Below are 13,612 nucleotides of genomic sequence, written 5' to 3'. Positions count from 1 at the left end.
TATAACTGGAAGTAGGTCGGTTGAGTGTTTCTTGATGTCTTTTGGTCTGATTCCGTCTATCCCCAGTCCTTTGTTAGGATTAATTTGTTGAATTGCCAGTGCTAGTTCTTCTTTTGTTACTGTGGGGAACCACATCGACTGGTTTGCTCGTGGACCTAGTGGAGAATGTTCGTTTGTGTGAAGAAAGGTTGTTTCTTGTAGCTTTTGGACAGAGTTCACGAAGTGCTGATTAAAGTTGTTTGCCAACTGTTTGAGGGATTTGGGATCGCAGGCAAAGCTGTGTTTTATTGTTTCTGAGGCAGTGGTTCTGTGTATATTGTCCAGCATTTCATTAATCAGGTGCCAGGTTTCCTTTATGTCATTCTGAGCTGTTGTTAATTTGTTGCTGTAATAGTTTCTTTTTGCCGTTCGAATCTGGGTTGTTAGGAGATTCCGTTTTCTTTTGTATTCAGCTTTTAAAGCGATATTATTCGGCGACTTCTTAAGTTGTTTCCATAGGGCATCTTTTCTTTGTATGTCTGTTAGTATGTTGTCTGTTATCCATGGATTTTGTTTCGTTTGGGGGTGTATTTTTATTTTTGTTAATGCTTTGTTATATATTTTGTTAAATGCAAGTTTAAGATTATTATATACGGCTTCAGCAGAGTCTAAAGATGCTATCTGCATCCAGTCTGTTTTTCTGATTTCATCGTTCACTATTGCTTCGTTTACAATGCTATGATACTGTTTTGTAGTCTCAGTGATTTTTATGGGTTCTGGTTCAGTGTGTAACTTAACTGCAATGCTGCGAAATAACGGTCTGCCAGTTTGCATGTTATGACGGCTGCTGTGTGGGTGTTTGGAGGGGCCATTATATTTATATGATCAATGCAGGTTGAGGTTGTTGTGTTTCCGACTATCTCTTCTCGTGTATACGACTGTATGGATGGGGTTATGTTATATCCCGATATTAGGTCTAGGTATTGTTCTGTGTTGTTATTTATGTTCCTAATGTTTATATTAATGTCTCTTATTATTATCAAGTATTTTGAGGTGCCTACTTTCGTGGCTGAAAGCCACCTGTTTAATTCTTCTAGGAATTTTATGGTGCTAAGTTGGGTGGTCTGTATATTGCGTTTAATATCAGGCAGTTTTCTTGTTTGATGGTTTTTATTTCGATGCATATATTTTCTGGTAATTCTAATTTATAGTTTATTTCTGTTACTTCTAGTTTATGTTTGGTAAATATTATTATACCACCGCCTCGTTTTGTTTGTCTGCAGTATTTGTTTTGTTGGAAGTGTGGCATTTGGTAGGTGGATGCCTCTTCATTTGTCGTGGATACTTCTGTCACTATTGAAATGTCTATTTCGTCTATATCTTCCTTCAGATAAGCTTGCAGGGTCAGCCAGTATTTTTGAATGCTTCTGATGTTGATGTGGAGAATTGATTGTTCTTTTTTTGGGGATTGTCAGTTGTTTCCATTCTGTTCTTGAATGGATGTGGAGAATTGATTGTTCTTTTTTGGGGATTGTCAGTTGTTTCCATTCTGTTCTTGATTTCAGAATGTGGCAATTATCATGTTCGAGGGTGATTACGTCTGCTTGATGGTCTGCTAATAATATTTTTTTAAAATTAATAATAATAATTTGTTACATATGATACATACATTACATCGTTTTGGTTACATATGATACAACATTAGATACATTTGTTTACATATGATATATATATTTATTCTGATAAGTAATAATAATAATATTTTTTAGCATTAATAAATATGATAATTTAATAAAATATGATATATATATTACATATTTTTGATTACATATGATATAACATTACGTACATTTGATTACATGTAATACATATTTTTTATTTATTTATTTATTTTATCTTGGATGAGATGTTATTTCTCAGCTTTCATCCACGAAGCTTATTGGTGAGCTTATTTGAGGATGACACCACTTATTATTTATTGGTTTGTTTGCTGTGTTGGGAAGCAATGAAATCAAATCTCTGTTTAATATGCTTGATTTCCTCTGCAGCTGTTGATTGAGAAATTCGCAAGCACGCACGCACGCGCGCGCACACACACGCACGCACACACACACACACACACGCACACACACACACACACACACACACACGCACGCACGCACGCACGCACGCACGCACGCACGCACGCACGCACGCACACACGCACACACACACACACACACACACACACACACACACACACACACACACACACACACACACACACACACACACACACACACACACACACACACACACACACACACACACACACACACACACACACACACACACACACACACACACACACACACACACACACACACACACACACACACACACACACACACACACACACACACACACACACACAATATCTTGGATTGTCTTGATGCGTCGCTGAACTGGAAGCCTGAACAAAGATATTGTTTCATTGAGTTTGTATGGTGTTTTGGGTGCGTGTTTCTTGTTCATAGTCCTTAGTGCTCTTTTCAGACTATTGTAGTTTTTAAGGTTTCTGTATTCAAAAGGTAATTTGCTTATCATATCTGGGATGTAGAAGTTTCGCGTGGCCTTTCCGTAGTGATTATTGTATTTATATGTGATATAATTAGTTGCCTGAAATCTTGTTATACGGTATGTATATCTGACTGTCCTGTAGTTGGTATCGAAATAATGTTTTAGCAAAGCTACATAGTGACATAAATGTTTTGCTGTCAGTATTTTGTGTTCTGACATTGCAATGTATATAAGGTCGTTATTGTCGCTTTGTTCCCAAAAGATCAGTTTTATCATTTTGTACTGTAATCACATTAATCTATTTAGTTTGTAGGGTGCACAGAAAGCATACTTTGCTATAGCGTATCTTAGTATATTTTGGCATAGTGCTTTGTATATGAGTGTATTTAGGCGTGTGGGAACTATGTCTTTTAACCTGTAGAGTTTGCTTGTTGTTGTTGTTCAGAGTTTGTTGCGTAGATGGTTTATGTGGCTATTCCAGTTCATATCTGCATCGAAGTAAATTCCAAGGTATCGTATCGTTACAAGCAGAGTAATTGTAGTGGTTTTGCTTTTCTGTGTGTTTTTTAAGTCGGAAAGTGGATGTTGGATGGATATATATGTTATCAACTGGTCGAGTCAGTGGATTTCTGAATATCATTAATTTTGTCTTTTCTGAGTTTAGGTGTATGGAGTTTTTCGTAAGCCAGTCTATGATCAGATTTATGTCATGTTGCATATTTGTTTGGGCTATGCTTGCGTTATTATGGATGGATATTATAGCTGTATCGTCTGCGTATTGGAAATATTACCTTTGAGAGGTAGCTGGTTAATATCGTGCGTGAAAATGTTGAATAGAATTGGGGAAAGTAAAGCTCCCTGTTGCACTCCACAGATTACTGGTAGCTCTCTACTTCGGTTTGACGGGATACGTGTGACATGCTTTCTATTTTGGAGGTAGTTTGTGAACCACCTGTGCAGGGGCCCGTCTATTCCAACATGCCTCAGCTTTCCTAACAAGGTTTAATGTGCGAGTATGTCATGTGCTTTTGTTAGATCAATAAAGACTACCATGGTAATTTTGTTTTTGTCTAAAGCGGTATTAATTACGTCTGTAAAGTCTTCCAAGAGAGATGTCGTTCTCTTATTTTTCTGAAAACCAAAATAAGAGAACGACATCTCTTATTTTGCGTTTTTGGGAAAGTATGAAAGTTCTCTGTATATGCTGTGAGTTTCTCCAATACGATCCGCACCATAATATATATATATATATATATATATTATGGAGTGGATATGTATATGTATGGATATTATACATATACATATCCGTATATGGGTGTGATTATGTAATTAATTTCTTTTTCCATATACAGACCCATGGAAAAAGAAATAATTTTTTTTCAATGTTTGTATATGGATGTGACTATGGTCTTTAGCATACTTGGTATCTGTCCTGTTTTAAATATTTTATTTATTAATTTTAGTAGGATAGGACCTAAGCTAGTTGCGTGTTGCTTGATATCGTTCGGTGTTATACCATCAATTCCTGGGCCTTTGTTTGGTTTGATATTTGGTTATGTTGTATTACAGAGAGAAGTTCTGCTTCTTTTATGGTTGGGAACCATAATGTCTGTTTTGATTGTGGTCCAAGGGATAGGGTCACGTTTTGTGATTGGGGGAATATTTCTGTGCAGTTCTTGGATGGAGTCTGCAAAGTATTGGTTAAAATCATTTGCTAATTGTTGGATAAGTTTTGCGCCTTTCATGAAGCTGTGTTTTATGGTTTCGGAGGCGGTGGTGTTTGCGAGCACAATCTAGCATCTTATTGATCAGATGCCAGGTTTGTTTCATGTTGTTTTGTGCAGAGGTTAATTTGTCTCTGTACTAGTTTCTTTTTGCATTTCTTATTTGTGTTGTAAAGCGATTCCTTGTTATCTTATATTCAGTTTTTTTTCAGATATTGGATATTTTCTTAGTGTGCAGGTTTAGAGCGGTGAAGTAATGGTCTGCTACTTTGCACTTTATGACTGATGCAGTGTAACTGTTTGGTGGTGCTCGGACGTTTACATGATCTAGACAGGAAGCAGTGATAGTATTTCCGAATATTTCTTCTCTAATACATGATGTTATTGTTGGTATTAGATTATACATGGATAACGTGTCTAGATATTGTACAGTGTTGTTCTGGTTTTCGTTTGTAATATTCATGTTTATGTCGCCAATTATCATTAGGTATTCAGTTGAGCATATTTCTTGACGTGAAAGCCAGCAATTGAGTTCTTGCAAGAATTTTATCATGTTTAAGTTTGGTGGCCTGTAAATAGCATTTAGTATTATGGGATGCTGTCTGTCTGTTGGTGGTATGAGTGATTTAGAGGAAAAGGGTTTCAGCATGCTCAAACTGATATGCAGTTTCATTTGCTATTAATTTATGTTCGATAAATATTAATACTCCACCCCCTATTTTTGTTTGTCGGCATTATCTATGTTGTTGGAAGCCTGGAATTTGGAAAGCAGTCGCTTCGTCATTAGTTATGGATACTTCTCTTAGGATCAATATATCAATAATATCAGTGTAATTCTTCAGATTAGTCTGTAGCAATAACAAATGTTTTCGGATGCTTCTGATGTTAATATGCAAGATTGAGAGACCTCTCGCTTGTACTGTGTGTTGTTTCCATGCATCAAGTGAGTCGAAAGTACAATTACTGATGTATTCTGATGTGATTACATCGATCTGATGGTTCACATTCATTTGTTGTGTTGAGGGTTTCTTTTTGATTTAAATTGGAGTCTTTTGTTTCACTTTGACAACCTATCTATATCTTCCGAACTTTTTGTTTGTATAGACTTTGAAGTTTGTGACTTTCTCAAGAATATTTTACCGTCTTTGATCCGCAAAAATTGATAATTTTTTTACTGTCTTTTCTTTTCTTGCTTGGTTCAAAATATTCTGATTGAAAGGTGTTAAATACTCAGATAGAAAGATTGGCGTATTGTCTTGCGATGCATTTAAATCCTTGACAACTGTTTTTTTCAGTCTGCTGGCTTTTATGAGATTGTCTCTTTTATGAGCTTGTCAGACGGACCAATATGTGATCCAAAGTCAAACCAACGATTTTTACAGAATTTGTAATGTTCACAAAAATTAAATATTTATCATCGGGACCATTAAATATCATCAGATAAACGAAACGATCACAAACATTTAAGATCATGATAACAAAAGTGCGTTAAAATATTACATACATAAAATTATGCGTTCGTATTGTCTTTCTCTTAAGTTAGTGTATTTAATGTGGTTTTTTCTACATCGCAGTATGCGTAAGTTTAGTCGAATATGATCAATTCCTTAAACTGTTTAAGGCGAACGATCATTTTCAAGACTGAAACTATTTAAAACATATCTAAGATCTAGTATTCACAGGAAGGACTAACACCCTTCACCCCAGTGACCACTTAGGCCTGGCTTGTCATATGACTGAAAAAGGATGAATTCAAATATAAATACTAAAATGTTTTCTGAGTAGATTCCTTCTGAATTTTCGTCGTCGCTCACGTAAGCTTTGTCGCGATTACCCCACTCTTGCACATAACTTGACTTCACAGGTGAGTCCTTTAGCAATCTCAGTAATGAATCAGTGTAGCATTACGACATACTTAATGTATCTTTCGTGATATTTTAAATATGTTGTCAACATTACCGGAGAAATAACCAACATCGCAATCATAGTTCACCTTTCGTATTCGTATTGTTTAACGTAGGATAGTCAGAGAGGAATTTACATTTTAAAAACCTTTAATGTAATTATCATGGTAAAGAAATGTATGTTAGCTGAGGTGAATTTAACAACATACACGAATTAATTTGTTTGTAGGTATAAGAGCGTGATTTAATATTCAGATTTGTTTATATATTTGTTTAATGAAATCTGGATAAGTAGGAAATGCTCGAATTGTGGGGAAATACCTTTTCCAGTTTGGATATAGATGATGATGATATCTTTTAACAGCAGAATGGTAAAGTCAAATATATTTTTCTGTCATTTGTAGTTACCATTTTTAAAGAGATTGAAGTATTGTTGATAAAACATAACTATAAATAAAATTTTGTACATAACATTTAATGTATATTCATTATTTTCTTAAAACTGAAAAAAATATTATGCTTATTATATTTACACCATTTCAAAATTTATATGGCTTTTATTGAAGAATATATAATATGATTATCACTAATCTGATTTAGATCCATGATTTCTTCAGGGATTCGGTTAGTTGGGTTGAAGGCAGTGGATTGTCTGACTGATTCAATTGCTTTCTGAATTTGTGTAGTTAAGTTATTTGTTGCTGTGTCAATCTCTTCCTTTTTACTGATATTGGGTACCGGACCAATATGATCAGGAAGAACCTTGGCTAACTTGTCCCATGGTATGAATGTGTGCAGAGGAGAGAATTGATCTGCTTAATCTAGGTTCATCAGATCAATTCTCTCCTCTGCACACATTCATACCATGGGACAAGTTAGCCAAGGTTCTTCCTGATCATATTGGTCCGGTACCCAATATCAGTAAAAAGGAAGAGATTGACACAGCAACAAATAACTTAACTACACAAATTCAGAAAGCAATTGAATCAGTCAGACAATCCACTGCCTTCAACCCAACTAACCGAATCCCTGAAGAAATCATGGATCTAATCAGAGCAAAAAATAGAGCCAGGAAGAGATACCACAATACCAGAGCCCCACAAGATAAAAAAGTATTGAACAATCTAAACAGGCAGGTCCGAGAAGCTCTTCAAAAACACAGAAACCAACAATGGGAAACCAAATTGACCAACATTAACATTGATGATCATTCTGTATGGAAATTCTTAAAAGCAATCCGCACCAAAAAACAACTCATACCCCCTATCCAAACCAAGAAAGGAACAGTTCACAAAGATGAAGAGAAAGCCGAGGCAATAGTAGATAATCTAGAATCTCAGTGCAACCCATCGTATACTAATTTAAATATCAACCTTATATACAAGATTCATCTTCATGTTAGGTCAACCTTAAGACAGAACAATGTCAACTCAGAACTTATCACTCCTACTAATCCAACAGAAATGATAAATATCATCTCCCATCTAAACAATAAAAAAGCCCCAGGACCGGATGGCATAACTAATAGAATAATAAAACTACTTCCAAGAAAGGCCATAGTCCATCTCGTTAACATTACAAATGCCATCTTTAGATTCCAGCATTTCCCTTCTACATGGAAAACAGCCACAATCATGCCACTGAAGAAGCCAGGAAAAAATGCTCACCTACCTGAAAGCTACAGACCCATAAGCCTATTATCCTGCCTCGGAAAGATAACAGAGAAAGTGATCCTCTCAAGATTCCAAGCAGAAACAGATAAGTTAGGAATTTTGCCTAATGAACAGTTCGGCTTCCGTAGGGCCCATAGTACATCCCAACAAGTGCACCGGCTGGTAGAAATTATTACTAAAGGTTTCAACTGGAAACTCAATACAGTTGCCATCTTCATCGACGCAGAGAAGGCGTTTGATAAAGTATGGCATCAAGGTCTTCTCTACAAACTGATAAAATTTAATTTTCCAGTCAGGCTAATAAAGGTAATACATTCTTACCTGAAAGACAGATACATGCAGGTCAGGGTAGGCGAAACGGTTTCGACCAGACGCAGGATCTCGGCAGGCGTACCTCAAGGATCTCTTCTGGCACCTCTACTGTTTTCAATATATGTAGCAGACATCCCTCTGAACCCAAGAACAACATTCACTGCATTATATGCAGATGATACTGCACTGATGGCAAGATCACTGAGCCCAAAACTGGCAACTAAAAGATTACAAAATAGCATACACACCTTAGAAAAATGGATGGCAGACTGGAGGATCCAAGTTAACCCCCAGAAAAGCTCAGCCATACTGTTCACTAGAAAGAAAATTCACACCATGGAGGATATTTATTTATTGGGAGTAAAGATTCCATGGCAGACTGAAGTTAAATATCTTGGAGTGATTCTTGATAGTAAACTCCTATTCAGCAAACATATTAGTTACATTACCTCTAAGACATCCAACGTCTTAGCACAGCTCTTCCCTATGATCAACAGAAAAAGTAAACTGGATATGCAAACAAAATTAACAATCTACAAGATGGCAATTAGACCGGTTATCACTTACGCATCCCCAGCTTGGAGCCACACCGCAAATTCAAACATTCTAAAACTTCAGAGATTACAGAATAAGAGCCTGAGGATGATTCTGGATGCCCCCTGGTACATAAGAAACACCCAGATCCATAGAGAAGTTAATATCCCTTATATCTCTTCCCTTCTCAAAAATCTAGCTGAAAAGTTCTTTACCAAGACAAGTAACCACCCAAACCCTTTAATCAAGGAAGCCTCGGAATATAATGAAGAAGAAATCAACAAATATAAAAGACCAAAGTCTATCTTAAGTTCAGCTGAACACAACTAACTTCACTGCCCTCAATGGGCGAGCATAAAGCTCACAAACATTCCATTTAAAGTCCTACCATTAAAAGACAAAGGGGAATATGAAAAGCAATTTTGCTTCACCCATCTAGCCAGAAATGTTAATGTTAATCACTAATAATGAGATATAGATAGGATGGGAATGAATCAATCGACCGTGAGATGCGATGATTGATTCATTCAATCCAATACCCTTGGAGGGTAATGGATGGCAATGCTGTAGCTAATGAAGTTTTAACTGAGGCTCGGCTATTGCTGTTACCCTCCTGCCATGATCAGAGCTTTAATAATAGCTCAATAACACCTTATCCCTACACTGTCCGATACAGATAACGGGGAAGATGAAAAGCATTCTTGCTTCGCCCCTTTAAGCCAGTCCTTATAAGGACTATAAGGACTAATAATGGATATGATGGGTAGCAATTGCATAACGTATCATGAATTCTTCAATTATTCTGTGGATTAGGACAGCAAACACATTATGGGTGTATGTAGTATGAGCTTATAGAGTAAGGTTCGGCTTTCGTCGTGTGGTTGTACAAATCAGCTCATGCGCCTGCTTTTTATTATGATGATTGTCACTTTATTCTATGCTGTATTCTTTCGGATAGCTACTTTAATTACAGGGACACTGAATGAGAATGAACCAATGCGCAGCTATCTTGGACTTTATTTACATTGTTGTTTACTGCATTTCTGTATGTTTGTGTTTCGCTATGAATGATTGTGCCTAATAACGTATCTCATGCTGCATCGGCTGTCGCGCAAAATAATCAGAGCTGCGTTCAGGGCTTAGGCAGAGGGTCCTGTTCGAGAAGTATATTACACTCTCCATCAAAAGTCAGTGATACTATGAATGAGCAACACAGAATGTATAAGATTTATCTTAGAAAGGAATTTTACATAGGTACATGGAATGTCCGGGGTTTACAGATGGGAACTCTTAAGATTGTCTGTAAAGAGATGGATAGGTATAAAATTGACATCTTGGGAATTACAGAGACCAGATGGAATGGAGAAGGTCACTTCAAAAGACAGGATGGTAAGCTAGTTATTTACTCAGGTGGTGACTCAAAACATCATGGGGTAGCTGTGATACTGAAGACAGCTCAGGCCAGAAGCCTTCTTGGTTATAATCCCATTAATGATAGGATACTCTCTATTAGACTTAAGGCTCAGCCTACCAATGTATCAATTGTGGTAGTGTATGCACCCCACGGATAGGCCTGAAGAAGAGAGTGAAGAATTCTATGAAAACTTACAAACTGTTTTGGACTGCCTACCAAGGAGAGACATACTATACATCTTAGGAGACTTAAATGCAAAAATGGGAAAGAGTATGAGAGTCAGGCCGGAGTGTGGCATGTTTGGTCTGGGTGAACGTAACACCCATGGTGAAAGACTGTTGGAATTTGCCCGTGCTAACAGATTAGGTATTACCAATACCTGCTTCCAGAAACATCCACGATGGACCTATACTTGGACATCTAACATTGATAGGTCAAGGCACCAAATTGATTACACCCTGGATCTCCAGCAGTGGAAGACAAGCATATCTGATGTGCATACTTGTCCTGGAGCAGATTGTGGTACAGACCATCAGCTGATAAGAGCCAAAGTAAGACTAAGACTCCGAAAACTTCCAGGTCAAGCACATTCCACTAGATTGGATGTTAGAGTAATTCCTAGTGGATTCACAGAAGAAACATCAACTCGGCTAGGTGATTTTTTGGAGACCAATGAGGAAATCTCACCAGAAATGCTTTGGGAAGGAGTCAAGATGATAATAAAGGATACAGAGAAGACGTATCTCGTCCCAATAAGAAAACCAAGAGACCCATGGATATCAGATTCAACATGGGAACTAATCAAAAGAAGGCGGTTGGAAAAACAAAGAGACACAGGGACCGACGAATACAAGAGATTACATAGAGAAATCAGAAGAGCCATCAAGCAGGACAAGGAAAAGTTCTATACTAATAAATGTGAAGAAATAGAGTTCCAGATGAGAAGGCATAATTATAAAAGGATGTTTTATTTAGTTCGTGACTTCAAGCACAAGTTTAAGCCTAAATTGAATGTCATCAAAGACAGGAATGGATCATTACTAACAGAAGAGTTGGAAATCAAAAACAGATGGAAAGAATACTGTGAGGAACTGTACAGCAGAGTGGATAAAGAAAACGTGGAGTCCTCCCACCAAGAAAATTTTGATTTGGAACCTCCTCCACTAAGGCATGAAGTTGAAAGAGAAGTTAAGCAGCTCAACAGCAATAAGGCCCCAGGTGCAGATGAAAATCCAGCAGAGTTAATTAAGCCACAGGGGATGGAGGGATAACAGTGTTTCATAGATTGATTACAAGGATATGGGAGGCAGCATCATGGCCTAGAGACTGGAAGAAGTCAGTTTTCATACCACTACACAAGAAAGGTGATATGAAGGCATGCACGAATTATAGAACTATTAGTTTGATATCTCATGAAGGCAAAATTTTATTAAAGATCATGCTAAACAGGATTGAGGCCAAAGTTGAGGCAGAGATGCCAGAGGAACAAGCAGGTTTTAGGAAAGATAGGGGCACCAGAGATCAGATCCTTTGCCTTAGACAAATCATAGAAAAATATAAAGAATTCAGACTCCCTCTGGTAATGTGTTTCTTAGATTACTCTAAAGCTTTTGACCGTGTTGAGCATGTGAAACTGTGGGAAGTAATGAAAAGAATGGGTTTTCCTCAACACACTATCAGGTTGATAGCCAACTTGTATAAGGAGCAAGAAGCCACAGTAAGAACATGTGTTGGATTGACTGACTGGCTTCAAGTTGGAAAAGGAATTAGACACGAAGTTTACTTTCTCCTCACTTGTTTAGTATATATGCAGAGGACATCATGCGTGAAGTAATGGATGAGCTCAGGACAGGAATTACGATAGGAAGTAGATTGATCAGTAATCTGATGTACGCTGATGATACAGTACTCCTTTGTAATGACATGGAAGAACCAGGACTAATTCTTGACAAAGTTACCAAGATCAGTAATAACAGTGGACTTCAACTCAATTCTAGCAAGACAAAGATCATGGTTCTCAAAGGAAAAACGAACAGAGAAGCTCTTGAAAACAAATGTATCTTAATGAAGAAAGAATTGAGGAAGTCAGCAAGTTTGAGTACCTGGGATCCATTATTAATGCAAAGAATTGCTGTTCAGAAGATGTCAGAAAAAGGTTAGGAATGGCTAAAACAACAGTCACAGACCTGTCTGAAATCTGAAAGGATGGATCTATCTACATGAGAACAAAGTTGCGGATTTTAGATGCAGTTGTTTTTCTAACAGCGACTTATGGATGCGAGACTTGTAACCTAAAGAAGTCAGATAAGAAACTGATATCTGTTTTTGAGATGTAGTGTTACAGAAGGCTGTTGAGGATATCATATACTGAAAGGCGTACAAATGAATGGGTGTTAGAAAAGATTAGTAGAACTTTAAGGCTCCTTAAGGATATTGACAGAAGAAAGTTAAAATATTTTGGACACATAGAAAGGATGGAAGGAGGATTTCTCAGAACAGTAATAGAAGGTAAAGTTCCTGGAAAAAGAGGCAGGGGTAGACCATCAATGAGATGGATGGATGGCGTGTGTGGAGTGACTGATCTTCAGAGAGTTGAGGCTACCCGAAAAGCAAACAACAGGACTACATGGTTAGGCCTGGTGTGGAACATCATCGAGCATTGGAGTGACCATACGACATCTGTAGATGCCCAGTGAACATAGAGAGAGATGAATGATAAACTGTTTATATCTATTATATTCTTGTTAATAATGGCAATTAAAAATTAAAGTAAGGGCACTGTTTCTTCCAATGAATTTATTAGATTAAGTACTAATATTAAAATTATTAAGTGAAAGGATAAAACACCATCAATGAATTACCCAACACAGTGAAAAATAACCCAATTATTTTTGTTTTTAGAATTCACGTTAAATTTTGTCGGATCGTTTTTTAGTGCCGAAGGGGTACAAAAAAAAACAATACACACATGACTCAAAACATTACGACCACATAACTACGTACCTAGTAGCGTGTCTGGCTTCCTTTGTTCGAGATAACTTGGCAATGACTACATCAGACCGGAGAAGGTGTCCTTAGGTATTCTCGATTAACTGGATAGAATAAATGACAGCGAAGAAGGCGCTGGATTGGACTGCCGAATGCTGCCTTTTGTCATAACTGCACAAATTTTTATAGGATTCAAATAGGATAATTAAGGGGCCAAGGGGTACGCACGAAATGTTTAATAAGCTCTTCGATGATGCCCTCGTGACACTGTATTGTCACTGTATTGTCTTCTTGGAAGAGTCTAGATCCCTGTGCCTAAATTATCACTATTTAAGTCAATAACTAGTTCAAAACAATACTTTTGACTTTTAATTTTATGTTTTTAAAGTGAAAGTATATTGTATTGTACTGCATGTTTTGTTATTCATGCCATGCGAATAAATAAATATAACTGAATACTTTTTTTAATTTATTTAATAAAGCATATATAAAAAAGTAAAAGGTGTATTTAAATGTTCTACATCA

The sequence above is a fragment of the Typopeltis vanoorti genome, chromosome 7, assembly GCF_054136105.1.
Source record: "Typopeltis vanoorti isolate ZY-2024b chromosome 7, IOZ_Tvanoo_1.0, whole genome shotgun sequence".
Classification (NCBI taxonomy): domain Eukaryota; kingdom Metazoa; phylum Arthropoda; class Arachnida; order Uropygi; family Thelyphonidae; genus Typopeltis; species Typopeltis vanoorti.
Note: the sequence above shows the minus strand (reverse complement) of the source record.